Consider the following 17,530-nt stretch of genomic DNA (forward strand, 5'->3'; position numbering starts at 1 on the left):
TACTTCTTAAATGTTACGAGAGTTTCTGACTCAACCACCCTTTCAGGCAGTGAGTTCCAGACTCCCACCACCCTCTGAGTGAAAAAATTTCTCCTCAACTCCCCTCTTAGCCTTCCACCTCTCACCTTAAATCTATGCCCCCTGGTTATTGACCCCTCTACTAATGGAAAAAAAGTGCCTTCCTATCCACCCTATCTATGCCCCTCATAATCTTATACACCTCTATCAGGTTCCTTCTCAACCTTCGCTGCTCCAAGGAAAACAACCCCAGCCTATCCAATCTTTCCTCATAGCTCAGACCCTCCATCCCAGGCAGTATCCTGGTGAATCTCCTCTGCACCCCCTCCAGTGCAATCACATCCTTCCTATAATGTGGTGACCAGAGCTGCGCGCAGTACTCCAGTTGTGGCCTAACCAGCGTTTTATACAGTTCCAGCATAACCTCCCTGCTCTTGTATTCTGTGCCTCGGCTAATAAAGGCCAATATCCCATATTGCCTTCTTAACCACCTTATCTACCTGTCCCGCTGCCTTCAGGGACCGGTGGACATGGACGTGTGGACTTCAGCAGCTCTTCAATTCTACACAGGGCGCGATGTTCCACAAATATGTTGACAAAGCCCAGCTCGAGCTCACCTCTCAAGAGGCCTCTCAAACCCTCTGCTGTCCCCTGCGTACTCAGGCTGTTTATATGTGCTGAATGGATCACAATTCTCTCTGAACAAACATCAGATAAACCAAAGCCATTGCCTGCGACCACTGAGAGAATATCACTACCCCCATCGACCATTTTGTTGCCCTTTCCTAGTTATCGCCTGTTCAATTAAGTCATTCGCAACCTCACCCACGCCTTCATTACCGCTAGACTTGACTATTCCGACACACTCCTGGCTGTTCTCCCTTTGTAAACTTGAGATCACCTGAAACTCTGCTGCCAATGTCTTTACTCGCACCACGTCCTGTTCCCCCATCACCCCCTGCGCTCACCGACCTCCATTGGTTTCCAGCCAAGCATCCTCGCTTTCAAATCCCTCTGGGGCCTCACACCCCCATCCCCCTCCTCCCTCTCTATCTCTGTAGCCCCCCCCTCCAGCCCCGCAACCCTCTAAGGTATCTGTGCTCCTCCAATTCTGGCCTCTTGCCTATCCCCGATTTTAATCACTCCGACATTGGTGGCCATGGCTTCAACTGCCGAGGCGGAAAATGCAGGGATTACCTCTCTAAAACTCTGCCCCTCTCTCTCCCCTCCGAATCGCCGCACACTTGGCTAGAGTAAAGACCCAGAACTCCCTAATAAACTGAGCAAGAGGTACAGTCTTCTGTCTGACGAGTGGTTCTCAAGGATCACCTCTTGATGAATGCTGATACAGTAGGAAGTTTTGATCCCAAATTTGAAACCAGTTGAGTGGAAATCACATCTCTGGAACAAGAGAAAGAGAGCCACATAAGACGGTCACTCATATCCAATCGGGAATTCAGGAGAAACTTCTTTGCCCGGAGAGCGGTGAGAGTGTGGGAACTCGCTCCCACAGGGAGTGGTCGAGGTGAATGGTATAGATACAGTTAAGGGGAGGCTGGATAAACACATGAGGGGGGAAAGGGATAGAAGGATGTGGCAATGGGGTGTGACGAGGAGAGGCTGAGGGGTACTGAGGGAACATCAGTATAGAGCAGACGGGCTGTTTCTGTACTGGAAGTTTTGAGCGAGTCCCAATGGTGTTAAGGATAGTGAAAGCAACGCAGCTCGATTTCAGTGTTCGGTGATTGGTGCTCACTGTCTTTGTCATTTCAGTGCTGACTCTGAGTTTACAGAGCCAGATACAGTCAGGCAATGGAAACTGTGGTTTACTTGAAGAGATGTATAAAGAACCTTGAGTTGACCACATAGCAGAGCGTCTTTGTCTTTCTTATCGACAGCAGGATCTCATCGTCTTTAGGCCTCAGCCTGTCTCTAATTAATAATCCATTCGCCCTCAGCCGCACGTTGTTTACTACCCTCTCCAGTGTTCCGTCCTCCAGAAAGAGCAAATTGACTTCTAAACGCTGCCTAGGAGGGGGTATTTAACATAATAGGATAAGCATTATAATGCCCCCCCGCCCCCTCAGGGTGTCTCAATGCACTTTGAATTACTTTCTCAAGTCTCATCACTGTTGTAATATCAGAGATGCAACATCCGGTTCTGTGCAGGACAGGTGGAGAGAGCAGTCAATAGTATCCTGGGCTTTATTAATAGGGGCATAGAGTGTAAGAGGAGGGAGGTTCTGCTGACTCTATATAAGACACTGGTTAGACCTCAGCTGGAGTATTGTGTACAGTTCTGGGCACCACCTCATAGGAAGGATGTGGACACATCGGAGAGAGTACAGAAGAGGTTTACAAGAATGGTTCCAGGGGTGAGAAACTTCAGCTATGAGGATCGATCGGAGAGGCTGGAACTGTTATCCTTGGAGAGAAGGAGGCTGAGAGGAGGTTTGATAGAGGTGTTCAGAATCATGAGGGGGCTGGACAGAGTCGATGGGGAGAAGCTGTTCCCGCTCGTAAAAGGATCGAGAACGAGAGGGGCACAGATTTAAAGTGATTAAAGAAGCAAGTGTGACGTGAGAAAAAGCTTTTTCACACAGCGAGTGGGTTCGGGTCTGGAATGCGCTGCCTGGGAGTGTGGTGGAGGCAGGTTCAATCGAGGCATTCAAGAGGGCATTAGATGATTATTCGAGTAGAAACAATGTGCAGGGGTCCGGGGGAACAGGCAGGGCAATGGCACTAGGTCACAATGCTCGTTTGGAGAGCCCAGTGCAGACACGATGGGCAGAATGGCCTGCTTCTCTGTGCCATTAAAATTCTGTGAGTCTGTATGGTTCCGTGCACAGCAAGCTCCCACAAATTGCACTGCCTGAACCTCGACTAGCCGTTGTCTTTTCCTACCTTAGGGCAGTTGTGATACTTTCTTGACCTGGCAGGAGACTGAGATTAACCTTCGGGACTGTGACAAGACTCCATCATTCCTCGGTACTTCTGGCCCGACCACGACACTGAAAGGACCTTTGGACCCCGGGGCTGGACCGGAGTTCTGTGCTCGCCACTTATTACAGGTCAGTCCTCATCCCTTTTTGGCCCCATGTGAGAGTTATACATTTCATTGTAGTTCTACAGGGCACTGGTGAGACCACAGCTGGAGGACGGTGTACAGAACCGGCCTCCTAATTTTAACGCGACCTCGATCCAGGATGGGATAAAAGGCCTGAGGGGGCGAAATATAAATTTTTAAAAAAAAAAATGGTACCTGGGGCGCTGACGGTTTTCGGGTTGAGCTGTCAGATGCTTGAAGGCGCTGCAAAGAGCCGCCATTTTCTCCTCATTTAGCCTGCCCGGCCCTGCCTCTCCCTGAGGCAGCCCCGCCGCAGCTGCCTGCCTCCAGGGAAGCAGCGCTAGAGGGCGCCCACACTCGCACCCGCACTTTTTGACGGCGCCCGCCCTCTTCTTGTTCCCACCCACCCTCCTCCTCCCTCCCCCTCCCTCGCCAACGCGCGTGTCAGGCCGGCTGACCCGTTCATCGGCCCAGCCAGCGAGAAACTGCGTTCAGGGAGCGGGGGGGTGGGGGGGTTCGGGGCCGATCGCGGGCGGGAGGAGCGCATTTCGCGCCCGCTTCCCGGGGCCCACCCGCTTGGCGCGCACGGGCGAGCCTGAAATTCAGGCCCCTCGAGCCAGGCCCCTGGCGCCTTGTTGAAAAAGCAGGGCACGTTCGAGGGGCTAGAGCAGCGTTGGGCAGCCTCAGGCTTGTGTGTAGGCCGCCTGAGCGGGCCTTCCTTCTCCTCGGTGGGCCGCGGGATTGAAATCGGGCCTGCGTGCTAACCGTGACCCCAGGAGTAAGAGTTTGTGGCCTGTACAGACAGAACCGTAGCAGCCCTTTGATTGGGATGCAGAGGGAGCGCACGGCCCTCACAGTCAATGGTGCGAGTGATCAGCACAGGCCTCACTTCGTGGGCCCTTGCCTTGCGTGCGTATCGCTTCGGTCAAACCAGTTGAAGAAAAACTACCGCGGACAGAAACCAGGGGGATGTGGATGGCAGCCCCGCGCATGGTCAAAGGTCAGCAACATGCCTCGCGGCCTGCACTCAGAGCACTGATGGCTCACAGGTTGCCCACCACTGGGCCAGGCATTGCCTAAGCCAGAGTCCCTGTGAGTAACCGAGTCCTGATACCAAGAGGCAAAGGCCGCAGGCTGGAATGAATCTGCAGCTGAGCAATTCCATTCTTCTGTGTTCCTGGTTAGCGACATTATGGTCTGTTTAGACTGAAAAATAAAAACTAGAAACTGTTTAGCCAGCCCTTGAAGCCACAAACCACTGAATTCAATATTGTTTCTGAACCCCAGGCCTAAAGCCTGAATTTCAGCTCTGTCCCCCAGGCCTAAAGCCTGAATTTCAGCTCTGTCCTCCAGGCATGAAGCCTGAATTTCAGCTCTGTACTCCAGGTCTAAAGCCTGAATTTCAGCTCTGTCCCCCAGGCCTAAAACCTGAATTTCAGCTCTGTCCCCCAGGCATGAAGCCTAAATTTCAGCTCTGTCCCCCAGGCATGAAGCCTGATTTTCAGCTCTGTCCCCCAGGCATGAAGCCTAAATTTCAGCTCTGTCCCCCAGGCATGAAGCCTGATTTTCAGCTCTGTCCCCCAGGCATGAAGCCTGATTTTCAGCTCTGTCCCCCAGGCATGAAGCCTGATTTTCAGCTCTGTCCCCCAGGCATGAAGCCTAAATTTCAGCTCTGTCCCCCAGGCATGAAGCCTGATTTTCAGCTCTGTCCCCCAGGCATGAAGCCTGATTTTCAGCTCTGTCCCCCAGGCATGAAGCCTAAATTTCAGCTCTGTCCCCCAGGCATGAAGCCTGATTTTCAGCTCTGTCCCCGAGGCATGAAGCCTGAATTTCAGCTCTGTACTCCAGGCTTAAGGCCTGAATTTCAGCTCTGTCCCCCAGGCATGAAGCCTAAATTTCAGCTCTGTCCCCCAGGCATGAAGCCTGATTTTCAGCTCTGTCCCCCAGGCATGAAGCCTAAATTTCAGCTCTGTCCCCCAGGCATGAAGCCTGATTTTCAGCTCTGTCCCCCAGGCATGAAGCCTGATTTTCAGCTCTGTCCCCCAGGCATGAAGCCTAAATTTCAGCTCTGTCCCCCAGGCATGAAGCCTGATTTTCAGCTCTGTCCCCGAGGCATGAAGCCTGAATTTCAGCTCTGTACTCCAGGCTTAAGGCCTGAATTTCAGCTCTGTCCCCCAGGCATGAAGCCTGAATTTCAGCTCTGTACTCCAGGCTTAAGGCCTGAATTTCAGCTCTGTCCCCCAGGCATGAAGCCTGATTTTCAGCTCTGTACTCCAGGCCTAAAGTCTGAATTTCAGCTCTGACCTCCAGGCCTAAAGCCTGAATTTCAGCTCTGTACTCCAGACATGAAGCCTGAATTTCAGCTCTGTCCTCCAGGCTTAAGGCCTGAATTTCAGCTCTGTCCCCCAGGCATGAAGCCTGATTTTCAGCTCTGTCCCCCAGGCATGAAGCCTGATTTTCAGCTCTGTCCCCCAGGCATGAAGCCTAAATTTCAGCTCTGTCCCCCAGGCATGAAGCCTGATTTTCAGCTCTGTCCCCGAGGCATGAAGCCTGAATTTCAGCTCTGTACTCCAGGCTTAAGGCCTGAATTTCAGCTCTGTCCCCCAGGCATGAAGCCTAAATTTCAGCTCTGTCCCCCAGGCATGAAGCCTGATTTTCAGCTCTGTCCCCCAGGCATGAAGCCTAAATTTCAGCTCTGTCCCCCAGGCATGAAGCCTGATTTTCAGCTCTGTCCCCCAGGCATGAAGCCTGATTTTCAGCTCTGTCCCCCAGGCATGAAGCCTAAATTTCAGCTCTGTCCCCCAGGCATGAAGCCTGATTTTCAGCTCTGTCCCCGAGGCATGAAGCCTGAATTTCAGCTCTGTACTCCAGGCTTAAGGCCTGAATTTCAGCTCTGTCCCCCAGGCATGAAGCCTGAATTTCAGCTCTGTACTCCAGGCTTAAGGCCTGAATTTCAGCTCTGTCCCCCAGGCATGAAGCCTGATTTTCAGCTCTGTACTCCAGGCCTAAAGTCTGAATTTCAGCTCTGACCTCCAGGCCTAAAGCCTGAATTTCAGCTCTGTACTCCAGACATGAAGCCTGAATTTCAGCTCTGTCCTCCAGGCTTAAGGCCTGAATTTCAGCTCTGTCCCCCAGGCATGAAGCCTGAATTTCAGCTCTGACCTCCAGGCCTAAAGCCTGAATTTCAGCTCTGTCCCCCAGGCATGAAGCCTCATCAAATTTCAGCTCCGTACTTTAAATATGGCGTCCGGCGTGCTGAAGCGGTGAGGTGATTGTGTTCGGGGGGGCGGGGGGTGGGTGGGGGCACGAATGAGAGCCTGCCCGCCATGGAAGGGGCAAATTCCCGGGAATGCATAATTAACGCGGCGGGTTTGGGACGATAAGTTGTGAAAACCCGCCATTGCGGCCGACGGGCTAAAACACCGTCTCACCCGCCCGATACCGGACATGGCGCAAATCTGGGATGACTCGGCCCTTTGAGTTAGCAATAAGCTCGAAGGGATTGGCTTACCTGGTGCGGAGGGTAAAGATGGAGGAACCATTAACAGGCCGTATTTAAACACCAGCCCCGGCACACGCACCTCACTCTCTCCAGCCCACACGTCTCCAGGAGACTGTTAGAGACATTTGCAAACAGGAAGCAGAAGGCAGCACCCCCTCCGTACCCCACCCCATGCCTTGATAGGAAGATTGTGGGTGCACAGGGATGTGCTTTATCCCAGGGAAGGCTCCAGGGAGAATACCAGCCTCACCTCTCCGGCCTGGTCTGCCTTCACAAAGGGGCCACCACACCCGGTGCAGGAAGAGGATGAATGATCTCAACCGCTCCGCCAGGGTAAGTCATCCTTCAACTCCCCCCGATATCAAACTCCCATCGTGGTATCGTGCACTCAAAGGGCTACTCTCTTCAGGGGTCTCACACAACCGTTAGCGGAGCACACGTAGCAACAGTGATCGTCTCACGGGAACTTTCACATCACCGCTACCTTGCTGCTCACACTCCACCCACCCTCGGACCCTCCTGGGGAGGGCTCACCACACACACACACACACACACCACACACGCACACACACACACACACCACACACATACACACACACACCATGCACACACACACACCATGCACACACGCACACACATACACACACACCATGCACACACATAAACCACGCACACACACCACACACACACACACACATACACACACACACCACGCACACACACACACATACACACACACACCATGCACACACATACACCACACACACACACATACACACACACACCACGCACACACACACACACATACACACACACACCACGCACACACACACACACACACATACACACACACACCATGCACACACATACACCACGCACACACACACACACATACACCACACACACACACAGACACACACCACACACACACACACATACACACACACACCACGCACACACACAGACACATACCACACACACACACACACATACACACACACACCACGCACACACACACACACACACACACATACACACACACACAGCACGCACACACACACATACACACACGCACCTCGCACACACACACACACACACACACACATACACACACACACCACGTACACACACTCACATACACACACACCATGCACACACACACCGCGCACACACACACCACATACACACACACACACACACACTCCACACACACACATGCACACACTCACACCACACACACACACGCACCACGTGCACACACACTCACACACTCACACACATACACACACAAACACACACACACTCACTCACACATGCACACACATACGCACACACACACACTCACACTCACACACACACTCTCAAACACACACACTCAAACACACACACACACAAAAACAAACACACAAACACACACACCACACACACACACAAACACACACACACACCACACACACATACCACACACACACAAACACACACACACACCACACACACTCACTCACACACACACTCACACACACACACACTCACACACAGACTCACTCAAACACACACACACAGACACACACACACACATACACACACACACCACGCACACACACACACACACACACATACACACACACTCACTCACACACACATACTCACAAACACACACACACCACACACACACATACACACAAACACACACACACACACACACCACACACACACACTCACACAAAAACACACACACACATACACACACAAAAACACACACACAAACACATTCACTCACACACACATACACACACACACACACACAAAAACACACACACACACATACACACACAAAAACACACACACAAACACATTCACTCACACACACATACACACACACACTCACACAAAAACACACACACACATACACACACAAAAACACACACACAAACACATTCACTCACACACACATACACACACACACACACACAAAAACACACACACACACATACACACACAAAAACACACACACAAACACATTCACTCACACACACATACACACACACACACACAAAAACACACGCACACACTCACACAGACACACTCACACACAAAAACATACACACACACATTCACACAGACACACTCACACACACAAAAACACACACACACACACACACACGGGGCCTGCATGTTTCCCAACCTCTGCTCCATCCCTTCTCATCACAGACCTTACTTTTGCCTTTGGCCAGGGCAGGCCTGTCCACAACAGGCGGGGAAAGATCGCAGGACCCCGTTCTCTCTCCTACAGGCAGCAGCAGATGGAGGCCCGACAGGTCCGGCCAGCGTAACTCCCAGGCCCCCAGGACCCACGTCGGACGAGGGAGCTAAGGGAGAACCCTCCCCGCTCTCGCCCGCACCCTCCGCCAGTGCGGAGAGACCCCAAACCTCAGTTGGGGCCTAGTTATGGATGAGGCTCGGGCCCACCTCCCCGCAGCAGCGGGAGGCAGGGGGGCAGCCCAGGCCTCCGGCGCTCGGAGGGGCTGCCTGGAGACCAGCCGCCTGCTCAGCCTGAGTCAGGCGATGAGCCTCCCGCCAGCGGCTGCCAACTCAGAGCTGGGGATCCGCCAACAGGCGGCGACGGAGCGTCAGGCGGAGATTCGGCAGTCACCCCTCGGAGCGGAGCGAAGGAGGGAGGGGGTCCGTCCGCCGATGCTCTGCCTGACGCCGTGGCTCCGGCACGCGGCACCTCGCCGTCGCTATGGGAAACCTGGCCACCACCGCGGAGGCCTCGGCCTGGCAGGTTTCGCCTGGTTGGCGCTAGGCCCTGCAACCCCTGGGGGCCCCACGCCAGGGCGGGCACCCTCGGCATGCGGGCGAGAGGGCGAGGAGGCACTTTGACCTCCCTCCAGGCCCCCCTTCTCCTGAAGGAGCCAGGGAGGGGCCCTCAGGCACCCGCAAAGGTGCGGAGTGAGCACCAGCCGGACACCCCTTCCCATCACAGGCCTTTCTTTAGCCTTCGCCCAGGGCCTGCTTGCCCACGAAGGGTGGGAAGGATCACCGAGCCTTCTTCTCTTTGGAGACCATGCACGCTGCCCCTGTTGAACTTTTAAAAGAAGATGTGTTTTTTTATTTAAAAAGAAGACAAAAAAGCAAAACTGGCTGAGAAGGTAAAGTAACCACTTGCTGGAAAATTGCTACGCGGATTGCACTTGACCAACCGGTCCAGAGAGAACAGCATCTCGCACCTAAAAGGTGTCAAGGCCTACTTCAGACAGAGACACTTGAAAGGGAGAGGTGCAATGCAAAAGAGTGAACTTTAACCTCCTGTGGTTGTGGAGATGATGGAGACTGGTTACCATCTCATCAGAAACCATCTCCTGCTGAGTCACATCCCAGAATGTGGACATGACCCGAGTTGAAAGAAATCAGATCCTGGGCCAAGGAGGTGTTTGTGTTTTCCCTTCCAGGAATACACAAGAAAAAGGAGTTTAAAAGCAGCGGCAACCCTGATCTGGGTACGCTAGTTCCAGTGCTCTAGTTTGGCACTCTAGTTCTGTGCTAGTGTGTGCTGCGAAGGTCACAGTTGAAGAGCACCAACTAGGCATCCTTACAGTTGCAGGTCCTCTCTCTGTTGCTGGGGGAAAAGTCACAAGTCAGTAAAGCTACAGTCAAAACGGAAACAGGACAATTCCTTCAGCTAACCTGCAGAACCAAGTGTCTCCAAACCAACTGCCCAACTGCCAAAGTCCGCTCTACCGGAATCACCCAACTTCATGGCCGCAATGTTTCGCCACCTCATGGGCAAGCCAAAGACTGATTCGTAAATCTTTTTTTAAAACTTTTATTTTTGGACTCAACTTCTCATTTCTAACCTTTTGTGTACGCGTGGTGCATTCTCACTGTTTTTTACTCGGGGGTTTTTAGTCACTCATAAACTCGCTCTCTCTTTGACTCAGGAAAGCCCGGTTAAATTGGCTCCCCCTAAAACATAAATACATTTTGGACTGGGAAAAGGTGTCCACGAGGGAAGGGATCCTTTTCAAATGAAGAGCAAAATAAATGCTGCGGACGCTGGAACACCTGAAACAAAAACAGAAAGCGCTGGGGAAACTCAGCAGGTCTGATAGCCTCTGTGGAGAGAGAAATAAAACAGAGTTAACGTTTCAAGTCCTTATGACTTTGCTGAAGAGGAGTCAGACGGACTTGAAGAGTTAACTCTTGTTATTTTTCTCTCTACACAGAGGCTGTCAGACGGACGGAGTTTTTACAGCATTTTCTGTCTTCCTTTTCAAATCAATCTTGTGACCAAGTGAGGGGGGGTTGAATGAAGAAGTGGGGTGGCCAATTCACCCCCCTCCTCACCCGGGAGCATGACAATTTTGGGGTATCTCGTCCGAGGAGGTAATAAATCGAGTGGCCTCGCCCGGGGACTGGTCCTAACAGTATAGGCCCAACCGTTCCTCAGAAGACAAACCCCCTTCCTCCCAGGAATCAGCCGATTGAACCTTCTGCGAACTCCTTCCAGTGAGGGTATGTCCCTCCTTAAGTAACGCGGGGGGGGGTCTGGGTGTTGTGGCAGGGTGAGAGGAGGTGGGGGTGTGTGGGGCGCCTGATCAGACTCTCCCTGACTATTTTCTGTCTCCCCCCCCTTGCTCATTTCTTGGCCAACGCCCAAGCTGGAGTCGAGCCACTTGGGCCCCTTGCGCTTCAGGCACCGAGGAGCGGGGAGTTAGCGAAAGCGACCAGACACGTAGGCAGAGCGGCCTAAGAGAGCAGCAAGAGCTGCACCTTTCACAGCGTCTTTCGCAAACCTGAAGCATCAACAGCGTACACTTATAGAAAACGCATGATGAAACATCCCAAGCTGCTTCACCGGGGTGGGGTGGGGGGGAGGTGGCCATTATAAAGCAAAATTTGACACTGGGCCACATAGGGAGATAAGAGGGCGGATGACCAGAATCTTGGTCAAGGAGGGAGGCGGCGAGGAGCGTCTTAAAGGAGGAGAGGGAGACGGAGAGATTTAGAGAGGGAGCTAAGGGTGGAGCCATTAAAATTGGGCGTACTCATAGGGCCGGAATTGGAGGAGCATTGAGACCCCAGAGGGCTGTGGGGCTGGAGGAGGCGACCGGGAGAGGGAAGGGGGTCGGGGCCTTGGAGGGATTTGGAAACAAGGATGAGAATTTTAAGACCAAGGGGGCGGCTTGACCATGAGGCGTTGTCGGTGAGCACCGACGCGGGGGGTGGGGGTGGGTGACAGGGGAACGAGACTTGTTGCAGGTTCCGGCGAGTTTTGGATGATCTTGGGTTTACGGAGGGCAGAGTTCGAGGGAACGCCCAGGGGTGCGTTGCAATATAATCGAGTCTGGAGGGGATGGAGGCACGGACGAGGGGTTTCGTCGGCAGGTGAGCTGAGACATGGGTGGAATCGGGCGATGTTATGGAGCTGGAAGTAGTGAGGGCACGAAGGTGAGGTCACCTCGGGGTCAAATATGACGCCAAAGTTGCCAGAAGGCAGGCTTAACGAGCGCGACCAGGCCAGAAAACAAATGCTCAGATTGTTATATCGGTGAAGCTAATTGTTAGAATGAGACAGAGGATGAAAGTGTTGAACCACGTCAATCATTCGATGCGACTGGTGATGGGAGATTGCGAAGAACTTCGGTTGGTCAGAAGGTGCGGTGTCCAGTTTAAAGAAAGCAGGGAATGTATCGAACAAAATCACTGAGTCACAGGATTTTACTGGCACGGAGAAGGAAGGAGGCCATTCGGCCCATCGTGTCTGCACTGGGCTCTCCAAATGAGCATTGTGGACGTGGGGAAGATGTTTCCATTAGGTGTAGGAGAGACTAGGACCCGAGGGCACAGCCTCAGAGTAAAGGGAAGACCTTTTTAGAACAGAGATGAGGAGAAACTTCTTTAGCCAGAGAGTGGTGAATCTATGGAATTCATTGCCACAGAAGGCTGTGGAGGCCAGGTCATTGAGTATATTTAAGACCGAGATAGATAGGTTCTTGACTGGTAAGGGGGACCAAAGGTTATGGGGAGAAGGCGGGAGAATGGGGGTTGAGAAACTTATCAGCCATGATTGAATGGCGGAGCAGACTCGATGGGCCGAATGGCCTAATTTCTGCTCCTATGTCTTATGGTCTTATTGTGACCGAGTGCCATTGCCCTGCCTTTTCCCCGCACCCCTGCACGTTGCTTCTATTCAAATAATCATCGAACGCGCTCTCGAACGCTTCGATTGAACCTGCCTCCACCACACTCCCGGGCAGCGCATTCCGGACCCGAACCCACTCGCCGTGTGAAAGAATTTTTTTCTCACCTCGCATTTGCTTTGTTTGCAAATCACTTTAAATCTGTGCCCTCTCGTTCTCGATCCATTTACGAGGGGGGGGAGCAGTTTCTCCCCACTTCCTACTAACGGTTCCTACTCTGGGTTCCTTTTCTCCTGTATCAGTTCCTCTGTTTGGTGAGACCGGGCCTTATTAAATGACGCTTTCTGCCTTTGGTGTTTCCCTCTGTTTCTGTCCGGTTTCGTGTAGCGTTTGAGTAACTTCCTCTTTATGTTGCCGCTCGGCACGTCTAGCCCCATGTGATGTCTAGACTTGTGGTCTGTGTGGGGTGTGTCCGTCTGTGTCTCCAAAGTAAAGACCCACAGGACTTACTGTACCACTTGAACAGTGGGCGATCATTTAAAACCACTTGCATTTCTTTCAGTCTGGTGCTTCACTTACCGCTGGGTATCGAAAGTAGTTAAATTAGACCTTTCTTTACTTCATAGCATTCTTCTTTCTACCGCCTCTGTTGATTCGGGGTGATAAGCTGTGCTGTGGTCTTGGGAGACCCAGTTTTCTTTTGCCCTGTGCTGATAATCTTTAGAACTAAAGGCTCTCCCTTGGCTGTAGTACAATACCCTCCAGCTTCCCAACAATAGGAACTAACCCTCTGGGCGGGGATGTGGCAATCGGTCTCCATCGTCTCTGCAACCACAGGAGATTAAAGTTCAGTCTCCTGCATTTCGTCGCTCCCTCTCCTGTCTGGAATAGGCCTTGACACCTTTTGAGGTGCAACATTCCATGTTCTCTGGGGACTCGTCGTTCAAGCAGGGATGTGCTGCTGAGGCTTTATCAGGCTCTGGTCAGACCACATTTAGAATATTGTGAGCGATTTTGGGCCCCGTATCTCAGGAAGGATGTTCTGGCCCTGGAGAGGGTCCAGAGGAGGTTCAGGAGAACGATCCCAGGAATGAAAGGCTTAACACGTGAGGAACGTTTGAGGACTCTGGGTCTATACTGGATGGAGTTTAGAAGGATGAGGGGGGATCTGATTGAAACTTACAGAATACTGAAAGGCCTGGATAGAGTGGACGTGGGGAAGATGTTTCCATTAGTAGGAGAGACTAGGACCCGAGGGCACAGCCTCAGAGTAAAGGGAAGACCTTTTAGAACAGAGATGAGGAGAAACTTCTTTAGCCAGAGAGTGGTGAATCTATGGAATTCATTGCCACAGAAGGCTGTGTAGGCCAGGTCATTGAGTGTATTTAAGAGCGAGATAGATAGGTTCTTGATTGGTAAGGGGATCAAAGGTTACAGGGAGAAGGCGGGAGAATGGGGTTGAGAAACTTATCAGCCATGATTGAATGGCGGAGCAGACTCAATGGGCTGAATGGCCTAATTTCCGCTCCTATGTCTTATGGCCTAAGATGGACAAATACATCCACATGGGGATTTTCCGGAAGGTGGTTACTGCGAATTCTCAGCAATATTTCGCTCAGTGTCTTGGCCTGAATGCCTTTTGAAAAAAAAACACGTCTTCCTTAAATAGTCCCATGTGCCCATAGGTAATTTGGGGGCTGTCATGACAACTGTGGCCTATGTCCCCTGCCCCTTACGCCCTGGGTTTTTCACTGGGGCTGGGAACCAGCCCTTTGTGTGTGTGTGTTTTTTAGGTTGTACGATTTGAATTTCTGGTTGAGTCAGCGGTGCATGAGCCATAGAACCATAGAACACTTCAGCACAGAAAACAGGCCATTCGGCCCTTCTAGTCCGTGCCGAAATATTATTCCTCTAGTCCCATTGACCTGCACCCAGTCCATAATCCTCCAGACCTCTCCCATCCCGTGGTATCTTTCCTTCCACCAGTGGAGTGTTCGTTTCAAGTCGCGTGACTCTTCGATAATTCGACGGGCGTGTTGGGATTATTCCTGTTCATCCCGCGCTTGTTCTGAGGCTTTATTCGCAGCCTAATTTAGTGGCTGAAGCGACACAATGAGCTTCCGTGAACTAACTCCCAATTATAACCCGTTAAACTTCTCCCGATTTTATAGGCTGTAGGCAGCCCACGTTCGCCTGTTGCTTTTCTCTAACCTGTTCGTTACCTCAGAAACGAGTGGCTTTCCATTTGATTGACTCTTGACCTGGCGTAAATTGCCCCACGTGATGTACAACCCCCCCCCCCACCACTCACCACTCCCGCCTGGGTAACAGGAGGTGGGCCTAACGTGAAGCTTTTTAAGGAAGGCCCACGTTTATTTTTTTTTTAACAGAAATACAGGCAAAGACGCCAAGCGAAAGGTGGCAAGTGACCGCTTTCCGGAAAGTTCCCCCCGGCCCGGGTTTTGCGCTTGGCGCCTGCGCGCACGCTGGGTCGGCGGGAGCGGGAGACGGACGCGGAATCCGCTCCCGGCCACAGGCGCGATGCAAACTCGACTTCAAGCGGGTTGGCCAGTTAAGGTCCGCCCCAGCGTGAAACACGTCCCCCCAATGGTCGGGAAGGGCCGGGCGGGGGCGGGGTCAGGCGCCGCGTCCAATGGCAACCCAGCGGGCACTTTAAAACCGGAGGAGGCACCTCCCTGAAGGCTGCCAGGGGACAATCACTGGAGCCCACCCAGGAGGTCATTGCACTCGAACAATGGCCTCACCAGCGGCTGAAGATGTCAGGCGGGAGGGCAAGTCGGGTGGGTACTTGATTCCCCCCACCCCCCATTTCTCGGACGAGTCCTACTGGAGGAGGCCGGTGCCAGGCAGGACACTCTAGCACCCAGGGGTGGCAGGACGAGGAGGCCACTGCACCCGACCAAAAAAGCCTGGGAGGAGGTGGCTGCCGAGGTCAGCGGCCATGACGTTGTGCGGTGCCCATGGGTGCAGCGCCGCAAAAGGTTCAACCACCTGCTGCGCTCGGCAAGAGTGGGTACTGAGTTGGCACGGATCAGTGTGGAGAAGTGTTAAGGACTGGCTATCCCCCCCTGTGCAGCTCGGGCATGTTAGAGTCTCAGAGGCCTTAAAGGGGGCAATAGGGTTGGAGCAGCTAGACAAGGGCTACTTGCTAGTCAAAGAGGTAGAGAAGCACATAGCCGAAGTCCGCAGAGAGGCAGAGAGCTGGAGAGTGTTCAGGAGCCCCAGAGGACCAAGGAGGGTCGGGGTAGTTAGGAGACAGCTTCTTGAATTCGCAAAGGCCAAAGGGTACACCTGCAGGGTTAACCGAGGCCCGGTAATGGAGGGTGGAATTTAGAACAGGCAAAGAGGATGAGCTGGAAATTGAGTTATGAAGTACGTCAGTGCAGGGTTAAGCAGGGACCTTCCTAGGCGAGTTCCAAGACAAGTAAGGAGACAGCGGGAGAGGTGACACGCCCGGCTTTGCGGAGACACTGGAAGTTTAAAGGGTCAAGGACAGGCCTGCAGAAGTACAAAGAAACAGGGTAGAAGCTGGGCAAGTTAGATGGATCAAAGAGGGAGGCAGCAGCGTAGTGGTATTGTCGCTGGACAAGTGTTCCAGGGACAAAGGGGAATGCTCTGGAGACCCATGGCCAAATCTCTCCCACGGCAGATGGTGGAGTTCGCATTCAATAAAAATCTGGAATTAGAAATCTGACGATGACCATGAAACCATCGCCGATTGTCGTAAAAACCCATCTGGTTCACCAATGCCCTTTTAGGGAAGGAAATCTGCCGTCCTTACCCGGTCTGGTCCTACACGTGACTCCAGACCCACAGCGATGCGGTCGACTCTTAAATGCCCTTCTGAACAAGGGCGATTAGGGATGGGGCAATAAACGCTGGCCTGGCCCACATCCCATTCATGAATAAAATCAAAAGCAATTAAAAAAAAAGCCCACGAGGTTCAAAAGGAGGAGAGGGTAGCAATAGGCCGGTTGGCAGATTTAAACAGGGACAGGGGGGTGTTTCCCAAACAGTTAAAGGTGGATAGTGAAGGAGATGCCTCACCTGGTTGAAGAGTCACAAAGGAGTGCGGCAGGAGACGAACGCCCACTTGGAGGCGGTAGTGTCCCCAGGGGATGTGGAAGGGACTAGAGAACGCAAATTCCCCAAGGCAATGGAGGGTGCTGGTGAAGCAAGGCCTTGTTTGAGCGGTAGCGTTGTGGGCAGTTTAAAGAGGCTGGGGACGCCCCACGTAGTTGAAGAGCCACAGGGCCCGGCAGCCGAAGCTATCCCGACTGTGAACGGCGATACCCGCTGAAGATACAGGACAGAACGGTGGGGGGGGTGGGCAAAGAGGTCCCAAATCAGGCGGAATGGTTTAAACAGCAAGGAGCCTGCAGCCCTGTGGGATGAGTCCTGGGGCCTGGTTATAGCCCACCCCATTTTCCCAACTTTAGAAGGGGGGGAGGGGGGGTGGGGGTCCCAGGTAGGCACGGGCCAGGATTTTCCATGCGTCGGGCGGGAGGTGTTGGCGGGAGGGGGCGGGAGAGGCGTGAGTGGTGACGGAGCTGATCGAACTCCGGGCCGCCATTTCGGGCGGGCCGGGTTCAGTTGAGGCCCTGCCCTGCGTGGATCCCGAGCAGCAGCGCCGAGCGCTTACCTGTGCGGGCGGTGGGGGTGGGGGTGGCGGGGGTGGGGGTGGGGGAGGAGATGGGGGGTGGGGGGAGAGGTCGGGCTCAGCTCGCAGTTGGCGCGATGGAGGGCTTCAATCTCCCTGAGGCATGGAGCCTCCTCAGG

Source organism: Cetorhinus maximus, chromosome 34 (assembly GCF_964194155.1).
Source record: "Cetorhinus maximus chromosome 34, sCetMax3.hap1.1, whole genome shotgun sequence".
Taxonomy (NCBI): Eukaryota; Metazoa; Chordata; class Chondrichthyes; order Lamniformes; family Cetorhinidae; genus Cetorhinus; species Cetorhinus maximus.